Genomic DNA, 19,486 nt, shown 5'->3' with positions numbered 1-19,486 from the left:
GCAGCTCTGGAACCAGTCAAATGGATCTGGAAGAGGACTTACCGCCCATTGGAATTTCTCATGGATATCTCATACAACACAATGATGATCTTATCGGTAACGGTAAGTAAACAATAGTATTTTTTCGCCTTGCTATGTTAGGCAAATTTACTTTACAAGGACTTTGCAAGCAAATATGTCAAATAGGGAATGTGAAGGTATGCAGTATTGCACTTTTATGCAGACGACACCCAAATTTACATTCCAATCAAGCGCAATAATCCTGCAGCACTAAACTCTCTTCATCTACGATTAGAGGAGGTGAAGGCATGGCTAGCTCAAAATTTCCTATCCCTTAATGATGATAAGACCGAGGTCATTGTTTTCAGCCCGAGTGAAAGGTCCCAGTGCACATGCCCAGACTTGGGAGGTCTATCTCCCCTTAAATCTACAGAAGTGCGGAACTTAGGTGTTCTTGTTGATCAGTCTTTAAAGTTTGATAAACACATCTCCTCTGTAGTCAGTTCTGGTTTCTACCAACTTCGCTTACTATCTAAAATCAAAGGCTTTCTCACTCCAATAACTCTGGAAATGGCGGTTCATGCTTTCATCACGTGTCGACTGGATTATTGCAACTCACTATATTGCGGTATATCACATTCTCAAATCTCCCGTCTTCAGTTAGTCCAAAATGGGGCAGCCAGACTCATCCATAATTGTCGCAAATATGACCATATCTCTCCTATCCTCAGATCTTTACATTGGTTACCAGTCCGGCAGAGAATAGATTTCAAAATTCTTCTCTTTGTATTCAAATCTTTACACAACCTAGCACCAGTTTATCTCTCTGAACTTATTCATCCGTACATTCCGTCCAGAAGTCTCAGATCCCACGACCAGGCTTTGTTGGTAGTCCCTCGTGTCAGACCTAAGCGTAGAGGGGAGCGTGCTTTTGCGGTGGCAGGGCCTTGTCTGTGGAACACCATGCCTCTAGAGATCAGAACTGCTCCCAACCTCTCTGTGTTTAAGTCTCTGGTCAAAACTTATCTATTCTCGTTAGCAAGCACGATCTATGTTTACATTTTCTATGACCTTTAATAGTGGGTGATCGTGTGTTTGGCTAAAATGAGGTAAAATTAAAGAAGAACGGAAGAACTGGAGAAGTTGAAAGAAAAAGAGAAGGGGCCAGGCCCATACCGGGAGAAACTGCCAAAAAAAACGTTATTTGGACAAACTGTTTGCGATAAACAACGTGATCAATATGATTTAGAGGCACAAGACTGGATTACTGATCCACTCAAATATCTGGACATCATTAGCTTGCTATTTTCAGCATATGTTAAAGGGATAGTTCACTTTAAAATTAAAATTCTGTCATCATATTGTCACCCTCAAGTTGTTTCAAACCTGTATGGTTTATTTCTTCTGCTGAACACACAGGAAGATATTTTGAAGAATGTCGGTAACCAAATAGTTAACTGGTCCCATTGACTTCCATAATATAATTTTATTCTTTCAATGGAAGTCAATGGGACGATTTAACTGTTTATTTACTGACGTTCTTTAAAATATCTTCCATTGTGTTCAGAAGAAATTCGTACAGCTTTGAAACAACTTGAGAGTGAGTATGATGACAGAATTTTTTATTTTGAAGTGAACTATACCTTTAAGTTTTCATTGGTTGTGAAAAAAAAATGGCACATGTAAAAATGAGGGTATTTGGTAACGTTACATTATTTTTAAATTAATTGTATGCATCTTGGCCCATCCCAGCAATGTGTACTTAAAGAGTCTTTGTTGATGCAATCGGTACAGAAACAAATGTATATGCAGTCACTTAATGTATTTATTAAGCAGTTATATAAAAACTTGATTTACAAACATTATAAATAGATGTACAGAATATCAACGCAAATTGTTAATTGAAAACAAAATAAACTATAATTTGATTCATCATGCAATGCGGCCTAGCTTTATCATCTGCTCTAACATGAACCAAATTCAACATCATTCATCAACTAAGTTATACTAAGTTAATGTAACGTTTTTCGTCCTGATTGCGGTAAAAACCACGCGATCTGGCGTCAGTTCCTCGAAACTGCTTCCCTTGTTGTTTTTCCAAGAAGTAACATTAACTTTAAAGCTGAAAAAAAAAACACGTTTTCCGTTGTTTAGTTTCCTCCATATACGATCGTGTGACCTGCTGTGACAGTTCTCTAACGTTAGATCGAGGAGCACTGACCAACCATATCAACGTTTATTAAAATCTCGACAGAAAATCCAAACACAGCCTCCATCACACAAATTCAAATACAACGGTATTATTTAGGGCGTAAATATGTATATCCTGCAAATATGGCGGCAAACCCATGATACGGCATGACGTCACCTTCTCAACGCAGCTCCGCCCATTCAACTTCTGTTAGTTCAGTGCAGAGCAGATGTGCTTGCTTGGCTTCATCATCAACACCCACACTGTGTCGAGCGCGGTTTCTGTCTGATGCTGATGAACACTGTCGTCAAAGAGAAAAGGGTATTTAGTCAAAAGAAACGTTGTGTCTTTTTGTAATTTCACGTTAAATGTATAGTTTATAGTATAGTATAGTGAAGAGAGAGAGTGTTTATAAATCCTATTTCTGCATTTCATGTTGATTTTTTCATTATCTGTCTCTCCCGCCATTTTAGGTTAAAAAGTTTTAGCAGCTAACGTTAAATTAATATCACTGAAGCATTATAGGCTTACTCAACTGTCAGGTTAAGTCGAAAAGATGCATTTTAGTTAAAAGAAACAATGTGTTTTTACTTATTTCACTAACGTAATTTAATAAATAGGTGGGCAACCGTTCAATTAATTTTTCTGCATTTACTGCTGGCTGTTAGCTAATCGCTATTTTTCTTACTTCTGTTTTAAGCTCCCCACGCGGACTTAAACATTGTGGTCTTAGATAATAAGAAGGTAGTTTTGAACATGATTGATTGTCGTTTTTGCGGCAGAACATTGCAAACGTTGAGGGGTTATGTGTTGCACTGTAAGGTTCATAGAAACGAACCACGCTGTGTTTTTAAGTGTGAGAGCACTGATTGCAGGCAGACATTTTGCACATATGCAGCATTTAAGGGTCACTTCTATCGAAAGCACATTGTGCCAGAACCGTCTAACACTGGCACAGCCATTATATCAAATTTTATTTGTGCCATGTCGCTGTGTTCAGAACGATTTCAGACCATGCAGGAACTTCTTGTTCACTTATAAATAATAATAATAATAATAATAATAATATATTTATTTTGTATAGCGCCTTTAAAAGTAGCTTTCTCAAAGCACTTTACATACAAGCATAACAGCAAATGAATAAACACAATGTAAGTACAAGAAAATAAACGCATAAAATCAAGTTAATGTAAAAGCAATCCTAAAATAAAATGTTTTAAGAAGAGATTTAAAAGTCACTAATGAATTTGCTTCCCTGATGTCGGCCGGGAGAGAATTCCAGAGCTTAGGAGCATAGACAGAGAATGCTCGGTCACCCCACGTATGAAGCCGTGTCTTCGGGAACAACCAATAGACCACTCTGAGAGGAGCGCAGATTGCTACGTGGTGTGTAGGGGATTAATAAGTCAGTCAAATACTCAGGTGCCAGATTGTGTAGAGATTTATAGGCCAACATAAGGATTTTAAAATCAATACGGTACCTAACAGGTAGCCAGTGCAGGGACTCCAAGACTGGAGTTATATGGTCCCTGGTCTTGACCCCAGATAGTACTCTAGCAGCTGAATTTTGAAGATATTGCAATTTATCCAGTGATGATTTAGATACCCCAGCTAGAAGACCATTGCAGTAGTCAATGCGCGAATAGACAAAAGAGTTAATCAACTTCTCAGCTACTGAAAAGGATAACATAGGACGTAGCCGGGCTATATTTCTGATGTGATAAAACGATGTCTTAACTGTTTTCTGGACAAAAGGCTCAAATGACAGTGTGGCATCAAATATGACACCCAAATTCTTTAATTTGGACTTAAACTCCAGTGCAACGCCATCAACAGACAGAGTAGGAGACCCAACCTTTCGCAGTTGATGTGGAGATCCAAGGAGCATGACTTCTGTTTTAGAGCCGTTTAGAGACATAAAATTATTGGACATCCAAATCTTTATCTCAGCAATACAGTTAGAAAGATGCCCAACGTTCACTTGCTGACCCGGTCTAGTATGGATATAAATCTGTGTATCATCAGCATAAAAGTGATAGTTAAGGTTGAGAGATTGTAGTAATTGACCAAGTGGAAAGATGTAAATACTAAAGAGTAGAGGATCCAAGACTGAACCTTGTGGAACATCCGTAGGAACAGAACCAATCTCGGACCTATAACCACCCATAGAAAACAAATTGACTACGGTCAGTGAAATAGGACTTGAACCAGTCAAGAACTGTCTCTGACAAGCCAAATACATATTCGAGGCGATTAAGTAGTAGGGCATGTTCAATAGTGTTGAAGGCTGAACTGAGATCCAAAAGAATGAGAATGGACGTGTCGGAGGCAATTAGTAAGTCATTAGCGACTTTCACCAACGCAGTCTCAGTGCTGTGTAATTTTCGAAAACCTGATTGATGTGGCTCAAATAGTTTATTTTCAATTAAGTGTTTGTTTAATTGAGCTGCAACCACACCCTCCAAGATTTTAGACAGAAATTATAGATTTGAGATTGGGCGATAATTTGACAGATTTTTCACATCAGAGTTTTGCTTTTTTAAAAAGGCATTTAGTGGAGGGAAGATCTGTGACATGTCCAATGGCCGGTTGTCAAAGCACATTTACTTTGAAGTCATCATTTACAACATAAATGTTATTTACAGAGACATCACACCCCAGTGCTCTGCCACTGCTTGTGATGAGGCTTCCCAGACTTTAGATGGTGCAACAGAAGAAGGTACTGAATTGCTACCGAATTTCAATGAAACATTTCTTAGGAATGTTTGCTTGTTCTATCTTAAACTGCAAGGGCAGCTCCTACTTCCAGCTTCAACAATACAAATAATTGTTGAAGAAATGCAAAATGTACATGAATTATGCCTTGATTACACTTTGAGCAAATTACACTCACTCTTGAAAGATGAGTTTAATCTAACTGATGATGTCATGGGAAAAGTATGTGATTGTATTAAGGATTCTGATCTGTTCTCTTCATCTCACAAAGGCCCACTGAGAACAACCCATGCAAGAGCTCAGACATTCAAACGCATGTTTAAATATGTAGAGCCCAAAGTAGTTAGATTATGATATGAGGAAAATATGAGACAAAGGAATGCTTATTACATACCTGGTAAGCAAACATTGATTAGCTTACTAGAATCTGAATTTTGGAAGAATTCAGTTCTGCAACATTCAAATGAAACGGATGCATGCATTCTTAGTGACATTTGTGATGGAAAAGCCTTCAAGTCCAACCAGTTCTGCATTGCAAACCCAGGAGGCCTGAAACTTATTTTATACCAAGATGCATTTGAAGTAGTCAATCCTCTAGGCTCAGCAAAAAAGACACACAAAGTTCTCGCTGTTTATCTCTCTGTGGCAAATTTGCCTGTTAATGTGCGGTCCAACACGGATCATATGCCCCTAGTCTTGCTGTGTGGCGAGAATGACCTAAAACAATTTGGATGTGCTAAAGTTTTTGCTGACATGTTATTGGATCTGAAAGATTTTGAAGAAAATGGAGTCACTGCAGGAGGGGAAACAGTCAGAGGGGCTTTGTACTGTATTGCAGGGGATAATTTAGGGTCACACAGCATTGGTGGGTTTACTGAAAACTTTAGTCATTCCTGTTATTTTTGCAGGTACTGTGATGTCACCAGAGACGAATTTCAGAAAGAACCCAATCTTTGCGGACAGCAAGGAACCGCTGATACCTACAACGCTGCTGTCGCCTCTCTGAGGAGAGCAGAGAAGTCAAAGGAATAAAACAGAGGTCAGTTTTCAATGATTTGCCAAACTTTCATGTATGCCAACCTGGTCTCCCACCTTGTTTATACCATGACATTTTTGTGGGTGTTTTGTCCTATGATCTTGCTCTGTACTTGAAGTATTTCATTAATGAAAGAAAATGGTTCACGTATACCCAATTGAACAGACGAATCAAACAATTCAAGTACAAAGGTTCTGATGCTTTCACAAAGCCATGCTCTGTCAAATCTGGTGCACTCAAACTCTCTGGTCAAGCTGTCCAGAACTGGAATTTTTTGAGGTTGCTTTCTGTTCTAATTGGCAACAAGGTGCAAAATGCAGATGATGACGTGTGGCAGTTGACTCTCCTGCTCAAAGATATTGTCAATATGGTTTGTGCGCAAAAGATTTCATTATCACAGGTAGCTTATCTTGACATCATAATCAAAGAGTATCAGAGTCGCTTATTACATCCGAGATCAAATGACACATCCAAGATGATATCATCGTGCTAAATCCTGATCCGGCTAATTGGGTTCTTCGAACACACCTGTTGTGTATGATTAGTATCGCTGGATTGAGTTATCTGAGATAATTGCGCGTTCATGTGTTGGCTTAAAAGGGGATATGTATCGATAAACGAAACCATGATCAGCAGTGCAGCGATTGGCTGGTGGCAAGACGGCAATGTAATGACGTCATATAATTTAAAACAACACCTGACGAAAAGCTTGACACATTTCTGGACTTTTATAAGGAAACAGCCAAGCAAACAAAACTACATAAATGTTATAATAGATACATGAAACAGATAATAGATACATGTTTTTATTTTTTTCATGATCCCCAATTATTTAGATTCGCAATTTATAATAGTTTGCGGTCTTTACATTTTTATTTCAATGTAGAAATTATATATTCATTTCATTTTATATTTGGAAAGATTTGTTACGTGACAGCATTAATGAAAGTTTCTTAAGGGTCAATATCATGTCATCTGCATCAAGCCACTCTTATAATAGCAGTCATCACTCAAAATAATGCACGACTCTATTATCTGTATAGCATGTGTGTAAGACTCTAATACAATTATGAAGTAATACTTTTATGACAAATAAATATTTCAGTGAGTAAAACTGGCTGTGTCTATAGTAGGCTGTTATGGACTACACAACATTTTTAAATTATTTTTAAATTATTTTTTTAATGATTATTTTTATTGTCCCTGGATCAGTACGATACTCTTGTAATAAAGTAGCGGTGGTAGCAGATATATTTTGAGTATCAGTTCTGTTTGAAAAGAAGCTATCTAATCCTGTTTACATGAAATAAGCTGCTCCCGAGCAGGTTTAAGTTTACGGACCTGTTGCTATGACAGCAGCTCCGGGATGAGCTTCGAAGAACGAAACAATCCAAGATCACGCCAAATCGTCAACAATCAAATCCAGCTAACTGAGTTAGCGACGTACGAAGAACGGGCCCCTGGATTCAAGAAAATGTTTGTTTCCTCAGAGTACTCTAAAACCAAAACACCATTACTTAAGGCATTATCCCTCGCTAATTCTGAAATTTGGCCCCCTTATCAGATTATGGACGATGCGTTTTGAAAATAAAAAAAGCTATTTCAAGAGATGTGCCAGGCATTTGAAAAACTTCAAGAACATTTGCCTAACTTTTTCTGAAAGGCATCAGATGTTTCAGGCATATGTCTCGGCAGGACCAGGATGCAGTGTGCTTCTGCAAATTAAAAATGGTTGTGCTTTTATTCCCAACCTTTACAGTGACACACTCAATCATGCTGTTAGTAAATTTGGATTTTCAGAAAATGATACCATCGTCTCCACAGAAATTCAGTACAAAAGTACATCATACAAGAAGGGCAATTTCCTAGTCTTGAATAATGATGAGTCTATGGAATTTGGGGAGCTTGTCATCATTTTAGTTAAGGATAATGCCACTGTGTATTTTCTTATGGACAAACACAAACCTGACCATCTTCCCAAATACCACCTGTACTCTGTGACACAACAAAGTACAGGAATGCAGTGTGTTAACATTAATGACTTGGTAGATTTTTATCCATTGACATCATACATCATTGATGAACACACAGTCATTCCACTGAAACACAGCGTTTTGTCATAGTGATCTTGGCCATGTTTGAATAATTTAAAATATTATTAGTTAAATTGGCCAGAAATGGTGAATGGAATTATAAATTTAGCCTTAAAGGATTAGTTCACCTCAAAATGGAAATTTCTTAATTTACTCACCCAATGCCATCCAAGATATCCATGTCTTTCTTCAGTGTAAAAGAAATGAAGTTTTTTGAGGAAAACATTTCTGGATTTATCTCTGCAGGATACCAGCTGAGGACGAGGGTTTTTTCTAGCGAAACTATCAGTTATTTTATAGTAGGGGGTTTTCTAGTGAAACAATCAGTTATTTCATATAAAATAACTGATCGTTTCGCTAGAAAACCCCCTCGTCCCCAGCTGGTATCCTGCAGAGCCAGTTGAAGCATGTCAAAGACTTTTGAAACTGCATAACCCAGACAGCATGGTAACATCCCAGCAAGCAATTTTGCGTCTAATAGACGTCTAATAGCCATCTAAACACAGCCCAGACGTCTAGGATAAATCGAGGCTAATTTTGGTCTGTCAGTGAAAATCGAATAGACGTCTAAACATACCCCAAGTATAGACAGCTATTGAATGACTACATATATACATCTAATAGACGTCTAACCATAGCCCAAGAATAGACAATCAGACAGCTATTGAACGACTATATTTATACGTCCAATAGACATCTAACCATAGCCCAAGAATAGACTAATCATCAATTAGACTGCTAAACAACATACGTCTAATAGACAGGCAATATGGGTCTAGGCTAAAACAAGGCTGATTTTGGGCTGTCAGTGAAAATCTAATAGACGTCTAACCATAGCCCAAGAATAGACTAGTCATCAATTACACTACATATACATGTAATAGACAACAAAATGAGGCATAAGGATTTTTTTCACTCAAATATAACAGGTTCTCATAAATGAAAATCCATCCAAACTAATTGAATATAAAGGGATTTATTTTGAACAATTATATAGACAACAACAACTTGGACAACATTCAAACATAAAAATTAACAAATAAAACATTGGAAAAATATGTAAAACAATTAATTTTTAAGAATTAACTGTTTACTTAAGATCCATAACCCCCACCCCCTGCCCTCCCTGGTGCTTGTTTGAAATGATTAGAAATAGCATTTTTTATTTCACATTCCATAACTGATGGAAAGCTGGTCATCACTGCGTCTGCCAAATGAGAAAAAGGAAAGAATTATTGCTCAAGAAAAACATTGTTGACAATCCTTTTTAACTAATTAGTCAATCACTTTTGCTAGGATGATTTAATAAATAGAAGTAACAGAATATAGATTGAGACTATATAATTTATATCAATATAGACAATAATTGATATCAATATTATAATTAAGATCAATAATTGAACATTTTTGCTCGCGAAATGGTGATGCAATACGGCATGTAACGATACGCGTATTGAACAATTCTGTACAAGGCACATATATATATATATATATATATATATATATATATATATATACATATATAGGCTATATACACACGCACACACATACATACATATACATATATATCTGAAATTTTCTTCTCGAATGTTCATTTTTATCAAGCTCATATATGCAAGTTCAGTAATTTCACTTAAATAGCAATGAAAATTAATTAATTTTATTTCATTTAAGTGAAATTACATATATGAGCTTGATACAAATGAACATTTGAGAAGAAAATTTCAGATGGCACTTAGAGGCTTTTGCATCTGAACTCTTTATATATATAATATAAGGGAATAACGGCGTTATAAATAAACATTACATTACAAATGCCGTTCCCGTTACTGTCAATAAAAATGCGGCGTTACTGTAATTGAGCTCACTGAAGCGTTTATCATACGAGTAGGCTTTCTCTCAACCATAGGAGCTGCAAATTTTTTTCTGTGGTGTGTGAGTGTTTATGAATCGACGGACTGGCCAAAAGTGAGGCGAATGCCGCGAGCGCGCTCGACAGTGCGTGAAAGAAACCGGCTGTGTGTCAGAGAACGCGCTCAACAGTGCGCGAGAGAGAACGAGTTTGTCAGAGAATAAATACTTTATTTAGAGTATTAGAATACTCTCTGTAGCATATAACCTAAACTCCAAAATAACCTGCAGGGAACGTTCAAACATATTTGTTTGACGGTTGTGAACACGTGCGGCAAACATTACTAGAATTTGGCTAAAATTAATAACCTCTGATGATGAGGGTTCTCTGTAGGTTATAAAAATAAACCCCCAAAAGATTATATTGTATTATTATTATTATTTATGTTGATACATTGTTCAGTATTATATTGAGAGCATTTTTTGTTAAACTTAATCTGAGGAAGAAAATACTTCATGTAGGCCAATAGGCTATTACAGAATGACTACCAGTTGTAAAGGTGTGTGACTTCATTCATTCATTTTAACATTTCATATTGTGGGTATCCGAGAAATTTCTTATATTTAAACTTTTTTTTTTTAGTAATGCTAAAATTACTTTCCCTGGTAATTAGTTACTTTTGTAATGATGTAATTCAGTTACTAACGCAGTTACTTTTTGTGAGAAGTAACTAGTAACTATAACTAATTACTTTTTTTTAAGTAACTTGACCAACACTGTATATACATATATATACACACACACACACACACACACACACACACACACACACACACAGAGAGAGAGAGAGAGAGAGAGAGAGAGAGAGAGAAAATCACTGTTAATTAGCCTAAACAGACACGCATACCTCTGATGACTGAGAATAAGGCAGTTGATTGAAAGGACTTCTTTTGTTGTAGCAGTCATAAATTGCATATTATATTTCAAATTAATTTTAGACTGTCAAAGATGAGCATTTTAGTGTGGAAAAGTTGCTTTGGAGTGTTTTTTGGTTTGTTAGTTTTTTACCATTGCTGCCCATGTATTCCCACTTTCAAGCTGCCTCTCTAAGTTCTCAAACTCATCTTCAGTGCCCAAGGTTGACATGTGGAACCCAGTTTCTGGTTCCACAATTTTCCCTATTCTTGGCAGTTCATCTTTTATTTCTAAAAGTTGTGTCAAAACCTTTTTTTGAGATCCTAAATGCAACAAAGGCATTGTGCTAATTTAAAGGACAATAAAAAATTGCATCACAATACTGAGGTATGACAACTCCTAAACATCAATAACAAAAATTTTGAATGAGAGTTTTAACAAATCACTGCCTTCTCATCTATATTGGACATCAAGGAAAAGAACTGTGGCCAGCTATCAACCAGAAGATAAAAGATAAAGTGAATAATCTTTAATTACTCCCACGGTCATGATTCAGGAAAATTGCAAAAAATATTATAGTAAAAATGTATTGATACTTACTTTTGTCTGTCATTGGAAACCTGTCTTTCTTTTCTGTAAAAAAAAGGAAAGAAAAAGGAAGCAAAAACATGTAACCGACATGGCAAAAAGCTAATCTCATAAGTATGTCCATACTAACCTTGGGCGTTTCTGACTTGAGGACTTCTGGATTGGCGCTCAGTCCTGGAAGCTGCAATTAAGTACCAATATACTATTATTTGGACTATTCAGATCAGAATCTGACTACTCTTGCAAAACATGTCCATACTAACCTTGTGGGTTTCTGACTTGAGGACTTCTGGATTGGCGCTCAGTCCTGGAAGCTGCAATTAAGTACCAATATACTATTATTTGGACTATTCAGATCAGAATCTGACTACTCTGGCAAAACATGTCCATACTAACCTTGTGGGTTTCTGACTTGAGGACTTCTGGATTGGCGCTCAGTCCTGGAAACTGCAATTAAGTACCAATATACTATTATTTGGACTATTCAGATCAGAATCTGACTACTCTGGCAAAACATGTCCATACTAACCTTGTGGGTTTCTGACTTGAGGACTTCTGGATTGGCGCTCAGTCCTGGAAGCTGCAATTAAGTACCAATATACTATTATTTGGACTATTCAGATCAGAATCTGACTACTCTGGCAAAACATGTCCATACTAACCTTGTGGGTTTCTGACTTGAGGACTTCTGGATTGGCGCTCAGTCCTGGAAACTGCAATTAAGTACCAAATATACTATTAGTGGACTATTCAGATCAGAATCTGACTACTCTGGCAAAACATGTCCATAACCTTGTGGGTTTCTGACTTGAGGACTTCTGGATTGGCGCTCAGTCCTGGAAGCTGCAATTAAGTACCAATATACTATTATTTGGACTATTCAGATCAGAATCTGACTACTCTGGCAAAACATGTCCATACTAACCTTGTGGGTTTCTGACTTGAGGACTTCTGGATTGGCGCTCAGTTCTGGAAGCTGCAATTAAGTACCAAATATACTATTAGTGGACTATTCAGATCAGAATCTGACTACTCTGGCAAAACATGTCCATAACCTTGTGGGTTTCTGACTTGAGGACTTCCGGATTGGCGCTCTGTCCTGAAAGCTGTAATGAGTAATGACATTTAAAAAATTTGCTAGTGTACTATTTCACCACCCAAAAAAATAAATAAAAAATATGTTATGCTTTGTCCTGTCACCTATTAGTTTTGTTTTTTCCAATAACCTGGGGTTGAGGTGCATATTGGTAAATCCAAAAAACGACCCCTGAATGCCTGCTTAGTCCCTGAAAAAAACATTGGAATTAGAGATACAGTAAATCAAGATTGTATTGCATTCATCTAATAAAAAATAAAGCTGCTCTGTTTTTGTGAATTAAAGAGAAGTCATTGATTTCGAAATACAGAGCTCTATTTTTCTGAAATAATGGGTTGCAAATGCAATTTATCTCGACAGGATTTTTATAGTCAACAAACAACAATAATCAAAGCACATCTTACTTTTTGGCGTTTCAATTCTAGTTGAGTCCATAGAGTATGGAGTGCCTTTATAGTCACAGAAAGCATAATGTATTATTTTAAAACAGCTATGGATGAAATACCAGTATGCTACTTAGGGCTACTCATTATTTAATTTGAATATTTGTCTTTACTTAGTTCAATAATTGGAGAGATGCGTTGTGGATTTTGTTGACAACCTAAAAAAAAAAAAAAAAAAAAAATTATATGGCCTGAGAGCTTTGTTGAACTCCTAACAGTGAACATTTAACTTTATATATAGTGCTCTGTCACCTTTCATTTATTTCTCCATTCCTCCAATCGAGTGTTAAATATATCCATCCACGATTAATTTAAAAACAATATTGCTAATAATTTTCCGTACATGTATTTCTTGAGTTTATTGCAAGAAACACAGCCAGAAGTCATTTGTAAGTGGTCAATGCTTGTTTTGAAATTTAAATTATACTCCATATTTGATAAATTGAGAAATGAGTAGAAGGTAGCTGAGTGTAGCATATAAAGCTAACTGCACCCTGTTAATATTGCATAACATCAAATAATAAACTGAATTTACAGTTAGGTCTGTCTACATATATCCTACTTGATTGTGTAGACATTTCGTGGTCATCCAATGGACTCAGAGCACCTAGTGAAAGATTTCAATAAATAATTGTTCTCAATACTACACTATGGTTACACTTTGAATATTATGCAAGCAAGTTTAAACTTAAAATTATTACTAATTTATATTTTCAAAAAGTCTACTTACAAGGATTTGTAGTAGGTGGAGTTGAAAAAAGGTCCTCAGAAAAGATTTCTGCTGGATCTAGCAAAATAAATAAGAAATATAATATTATAATTTTTTTATAGTAAAATGCTTTACACAGAATGCCTAAAATTCACCCACTCAAAATAAGAGCATTTAAGCTTTTTTTTTTTTGCTCTAGTACATACACTATTTACTATTATAAGGCAAGTGATTGAAGCAGCAATGATCCACGAGCATTTCTTAGGGCAAACACATTTGAATGAAATGGCCAATATCCATACCATAACCACTTATTTTACAAGTACGATTAATGACCTTACCCATTTTTGAATGGATCCTCTTCCTCGGCTTATTTCCCTTCTTATTTTTTGGTACTAAAAAGAATAGTATAAGCATCAATAATTAATAAAAAAATAAAATAATAAGAATTTTTTTATTTATTTATAATTTTTATATACACACACATACATACATAATGTGTGTATATATATATATATATATATATATAAAGCAAAACAAGTTAATTGGAATTAAATTTCTGTGCACGTTGCCAAAATAATACCTGAGGCAGTGCTAGGTTTGGAGGCCGTATCATATTTTTTGGGTGGCTCAGGGAAAGTACAAACTAGAACATGAAAGGAATATATTAAAATAATGTAAATGAGATGTAAACACTGATGTTTTTATCTAAAATATAGTATTTCTTAAAACAATTATATATTATGCAAAAAAATTTAATGGAACAGCCACAGAATTCTGACTGACAGCACAGAACAAGGACTGTTATTGTTCGTGAAATATTCACATGCCACCTGATGATCTTTAATATAACAAATAAGGTGATTAAAATGGCCTATTTACAAATTTAAATGTATACTGATTTGTTATATTACATAATATGTAATCAGCATGAATGTATTTAAAGAAAAACAAAATAATAACAGCACAACTACCTCGGTGGTTCTGTGGTGGTGGTGGTGATGGGATCAGGGAGTCTGATGAGCTGATATCTAAAAACAATTGTAATATGGCCATGGTATTAAATTTATTCTGCGATTTTGACCTACATCAACAAAGTTGTAAAAGAAACTGAAAGGTGAAAATGGCACTTACCTTGGATGTAGTCTGCATAATTTTTCTTTTTTGGTGCACGCCTCAGTCCTTGAGACATAATGGCCTGTGGATTGGACAAATTTAAAGACTTATCAATAATGGTAATCAAATACAAGAATGATGAGGCATGATTTTTTTTTAGATTCATCTGGCATACGAGTGAGTATTTTAATTGACGTCGGCAATATTCTCACCCATAAAAGTTAACTGACGAGACTGGACCAAGTTTCAGTTCATCTTAGCAATGTGTTTGATGGAATGTATGTTGTATGTTGGGAAAGTTTCCCCATATAGTTCAGAACAGGTATCCACAAAGTGTTCCAGCAGGTTTTGGGCATATCCTAGGTAGTGTTCTCTTCTGGCATCATCATCATCCAAGAGAATAGACATACCAACTGTTAATGACAGGAAGTGATGATAATGGTCCTGAGACAGAACATCCTGCAAAACAAGTGGTCCTGTGTACAGCAGAAATTGCCGTAGTTCAGTTGCTTTCCAGCGATCTAGTTCGGTCAGAGATCTTGGCTGCCTGGCAAACTCTGCCGGCATTGCACCTTTCAGTTGTACCAACTGATTGTTGATTTTTTCACTCTGTTCTTTTTTCAACCTGCAAATAACTGGGCCGCGCAACAAAAAGGTAAGTAATCTTTTCACAGATCCTAGAAAAATTTGGTGCATGTGGTCTAGAGGAAATTGTGAGACACATTTAATTCCAAGTTGGGCTAGAGGTGTAGGTTCCTTCTGATGGTTTGGATACTGCAACTGCCTGAATTTATCATCAGTGAGTTTCTCACAAGACACTTTATTCAAGTGGACAACCCTTCCCTCAACTGACAAACAACGCTCAAATCCATGCAATGCATTATGCCCTTTGATGCACTTCAGAAATGCTCTTGCTGGAGCATCACATATGAATGCTCGCAGAGTTACTTTGTGCACTGTGGTTTTGTGAGGGACACCATTTTCCATAAGCACCTGCAATTCTGCTATTAAATCACGAAGATAGTCATGAACAGGGTCAGGCTTGCTGTTGCCATAATAAAGAGCAACCAGAAATGGATCAAAAGTAGCAAATTTAGCTAGAATAGGCCAAAAAATGAGTTTTACTGGACTTGAATATTGGCAGACCATCTATATTGATAGTAAGGTCTACAGGACCTGTAAACCATGTGTTTTGTGAAAGGAACTGGAGAATACCTGGCTCTAAGCCATGCTATGTGTACTGGCCACCACATATGTTTTTAATTTCAAATCCAGTGTTCTGCTATCTTTTGGAAGTGTATGTCCATGTGTTCTCAAAATTCCTAGCAGCTTATTTAACGCAGCATGTGTCTGACTTGTTGTTGTTGCCCATTCAGCCAAATCATTGTGTAATGATGGTGTGTCATCGCAATCAGAATAATCAAACTCTGTACTATAGTCACTAGAATCAGCAGTTTCCTTGTATCCATAATCAAAATTTGATGGATCCTCTTCAGCATCTACAATCAAAGAAGGACCCCCTCTCAAACAAATGTCCTTGTGTGGATGGACCCTGCCCAGACACATCTCCTAGCACTGATGTACCCTCCACAGACACATCTCCTTGTACATCCAAATCTAGATATTCATCCAAGCTGCTACTTGATGCAGCGACGTCCAAGATGTAGGTGTCTTTGTTTCCGCAGTAGTTTCAACTTTGATTTTTTTAGGTCAAACTATTCTTGTCTGTCAGTCATATAATGCAGGTCTATGGTCACCACCTAAAAAGGCCATGCACAGAGAAGTCCAAATTAAACAATTCCCCATCGTAAGTACACATTGATGGCCTAAGACACGAAAGGAGCAGTCTGTGTGAGAAAATGAACAGTATTTATATCGTTTTTACCTCTTGTACACAGCCACGTCCAAGTGATATGAGGGCTCGCGTGCTTCCAGGTGTGTGATGCATCCGCGTTCTGTCTTAATTTGCGCAAGCGCCGCACTTAGACTAAGCCAGCCCAGAATGCGCACACACTGAAGCACGCGCACCCTCAGATCACTTCGACGTGGCTGTGTTATAAGAGGTAAAACGATATAAATAAAAATCGTAAAAAAAAATAAAAACGTAATCATTTACTCACTTTCACTTGGTTCCAAACCTGTATGGCTTTCTTCTGTTGAACACACACTAAAAAATATATTTTGATGAATGTTGGTAACAAGACATTTAATGGTAGTCATTGACAAGTGTTCTGTATATTCAATTGCTGTACTTTGTTGACTGATTGCAGGATAATTTGCAATAAACAGTGTCTTTAAATCAAATAAAGTGGATTACATCACTCCAGTTCTGAGGTTTTTACACTGGCTATCTGTCTGTCAAAAAATTCATATCCAAAAACTACAGTTGGTTATTAAATTAACATTTTAAGGCCAAAGTAAATTTCTAATCTTCTGATGCACTATGAACCATCCAGAGCAGACCTCTCAGGACATCTGGGACAGTACCCAGCTACTTTTATATCTCCAAAGTCAAAACAAAACATGGAGAAGCAGCATTCAGATTTATATCTGGAACAAATTCACTGAAAACTGAATGTATGCTGCATATTTTAATTATTTACAAACAAGTTTAAAGACTTTATGTTTGCCACTACCTTTTATTAAATGGAGAGGGATTTTTTTTTTTTTCATGTTGCACTATGCTGCTGTTAAATTTTATGTAGAGTACTTACAAAATTTGCTTTAAATCAACTCTAATTTAAAAACAAAAATATACTGGTATCTTTATAATAATAAAAAATAGTAATGATAAGTTTCATAGTTTCATGCTTACCACATTCGTTGAATTTAGATACATTTGCAATAACACGTGCAGGTAACGTTAACTTTTTGGAGAAAAGTAGTACTCTGCAATGTTAATGTTAAAATGTCACGGTTTCTACACATTATAACAGCTAACTAATTTAAACAATGAACATATCAAAAATAACACGCATACTTACAAGATCGAAGTAGAAATGTGAAGGTTTTCACTCAGACTGTTGCTCACCCGTTGCTCTCCGACAGCTGCCTCGTGTAAAATAAAATGGCGGAAATGTATATCGCGAAATTTGGCTAAAGTGATCTAGTCGCGCAATGGCAGTAGTCCCAGTAGACATGTCTCAGTAGTGTTTCGCTATAAAACATGCCACCGATCGTGTGATCCTCTTTGCTCTCTCGGAGTTGTGTGGCAATGTTGACACTAGTGACTCGTCAATTCTTGGCTGGGATGTGTCGACTTTTTGTTGTTGTTGTTGTAATAGTCCGTCTATGATGGTCATCTCCCTCCGCCTCAGCCATCTTGCTTGTTGTTGTTGTTATTCTCCCGGAACCGGAAGTATTTAAACTTCACAACTTTATTGTCCGCCAGAAAATAAACAGTGACATAATCGATTATGGCACTTTGCCGCATCGATGCTGAATTGTTCATGCCCCACATCGCAATGCATTGCCGAATCGATTATTGTTGACACCCCTACTAGGTCGCTGGTCTGAATCTGGGTTATAGCCAAGCCGTACGTAGACCAGATTGCCTTGATTTCGCCAGGTGGGCTAAAGCAGACCGCATATAGCCCATCCAATTCGGAGCTAAATTGTGACTACAGATCGACCATGTCGTGAAATGACATATTGAACCTTGATATCATACCAATGCGAACATGATTGAATATTAACCATTTCATGCACTGCCTGGCAAAAAAATTAAATTAATCAGTTTTGACTAAAAGTGGGCTACAATAGCCGGGTCTGAATACGAGCTAAATCGTTGCTACGCACAGCCTACACATATAACATGTAAAATAAAGTAAACCAAACAACTTGTAATCACGGTAGACTCTGCGTACATGATGGAATATCATACATCTCACAAGTTATTTTGCAAAAAAAATACATTTATCCAGATTAAATGTTATTTGGGCTAAAAGTGGGTTACACATAGCTGGACTATATCGGGTCTAAACACTAACTAGACATCCAAAACACCGCTTTTACCGCCACTCCTACCGCCGCAGTGGCGGTGTAAAGTGCATTTGCAGCCTTTGACCGCTGCGTGGCGCTTTAACCACAAGTTATCAAACAAGCGCATCAAAGCACATTTTCGCAAATAGACGTCAGTTTTGCCTCGCTGATGTGTTACATTTGAATGCTTCAGTCACGGAAAATGAAAGAAAAACACTATAGTTTAAATATTTAATATATTTAATATTTAATACTCAAAGAAGAAAGTTTGGTATTTATGAAGTTATATGCATTTCTTAGAACGAGAAAGAGAAAGAGTCTGTGCTTATATTTTCTAAGCTACATGGTATTAAACCATATTTTAGATTGGACACATTTAAAAGGTGTGAAGTATTATTTATATTATATTAATTATGCGTTATATTATTTTAAATAAATTGTGGTTTACTTTGCATCCGAGCATTAAAAGTGGTAGCCTATTTTAGGGGGGTAGGCTACATGGATTAATATGCAAAATGTCAATATTTTAATATATTATGCCTATATTTTAATTTATATTTTATATATAAATATATTTTTTCCTTTAATAAAACAACATGCATTTTTGTTATTCGTTACCTGCCCTTTATTTTGACATAACATATTGGGAAAAAGACATTTGTCTGGAAACTGATTAAGAAATTGTTGCATGTTTAAATGTGAAGCAGTGTATAATTTCGTTCCCATTATTTAGGCCTAATTTGCCTAAAAC

General features: G+C 36.4%; 3 long non-coding RNA genes across 3 annotated transcripts; 1 reads left to right on the top strand and 2 right to left on the bottom strand.

Moving 5' to 3' along the window:
• The first annotated feature begins 2,440 nt into the window (after window positions 1-2,440).
• LOC113052210 (uncharacterized) lies at window positions 2,441-16,858 on the top strand. The gene is made up of 3 exons (XR_003277002.1): window positions 2,441-2,512; window positions 5,815-5,945; window positions 16,251-16,858. It is a non-coding gene; the product is annotated as an uncharacterized LOC113052210 (long non-coding RNA).
• LOC113052209 (uncharacterized) lies at window positions 8,564-18,825 on the bottom strand. The gene is made up of 3 exons (XR_003277001.1): window positions 17,739-18,825; window positions 16,875-16,907; window positions 8,564-9,242 (listed from the first exon to the last, which is right to left on the bottom strand). It is a non-coding gene; the product is annotated as an uncharacterized LOC113052209 (long non-coding RNA).
• On the bottom strand, window positions 11,521-11,839 carry LOC113052208 (uncharacterized). Its single transcript, XR_003277000.1, has 3 exons — window positions 11,787-11,839; window positions 11,654-11,704; window positions 11,521-11,571 (listed from the first exon to the last, which is right to left on the bottom strand). It is a non-coding gene; the product is annotated as an uncharacterized LOC113052208 (long non-coding RNA).
• Window positions 18,826-19,486: the final 661 nt, after the last annotated feature.

Source organism: Carassius auratus, chromosome 32 (assembly GCF_003368295.1).
Source record: "Carassius auratus strain Wakin chromosome 32, ASM336829v1, whole genome shotgun sequence".
Lineage (NCBI taxonomy): Eukaryota > Metazoa > Chordata > Actinopteri > Cypriniformes > Cyprinidae > Carassius > Carassius auratus.
The sequence above is the reverse complement of the archived record's forward strand: the minus strand, read 5'-3'. Positions and strand labels throughout refer to the sequence as shown.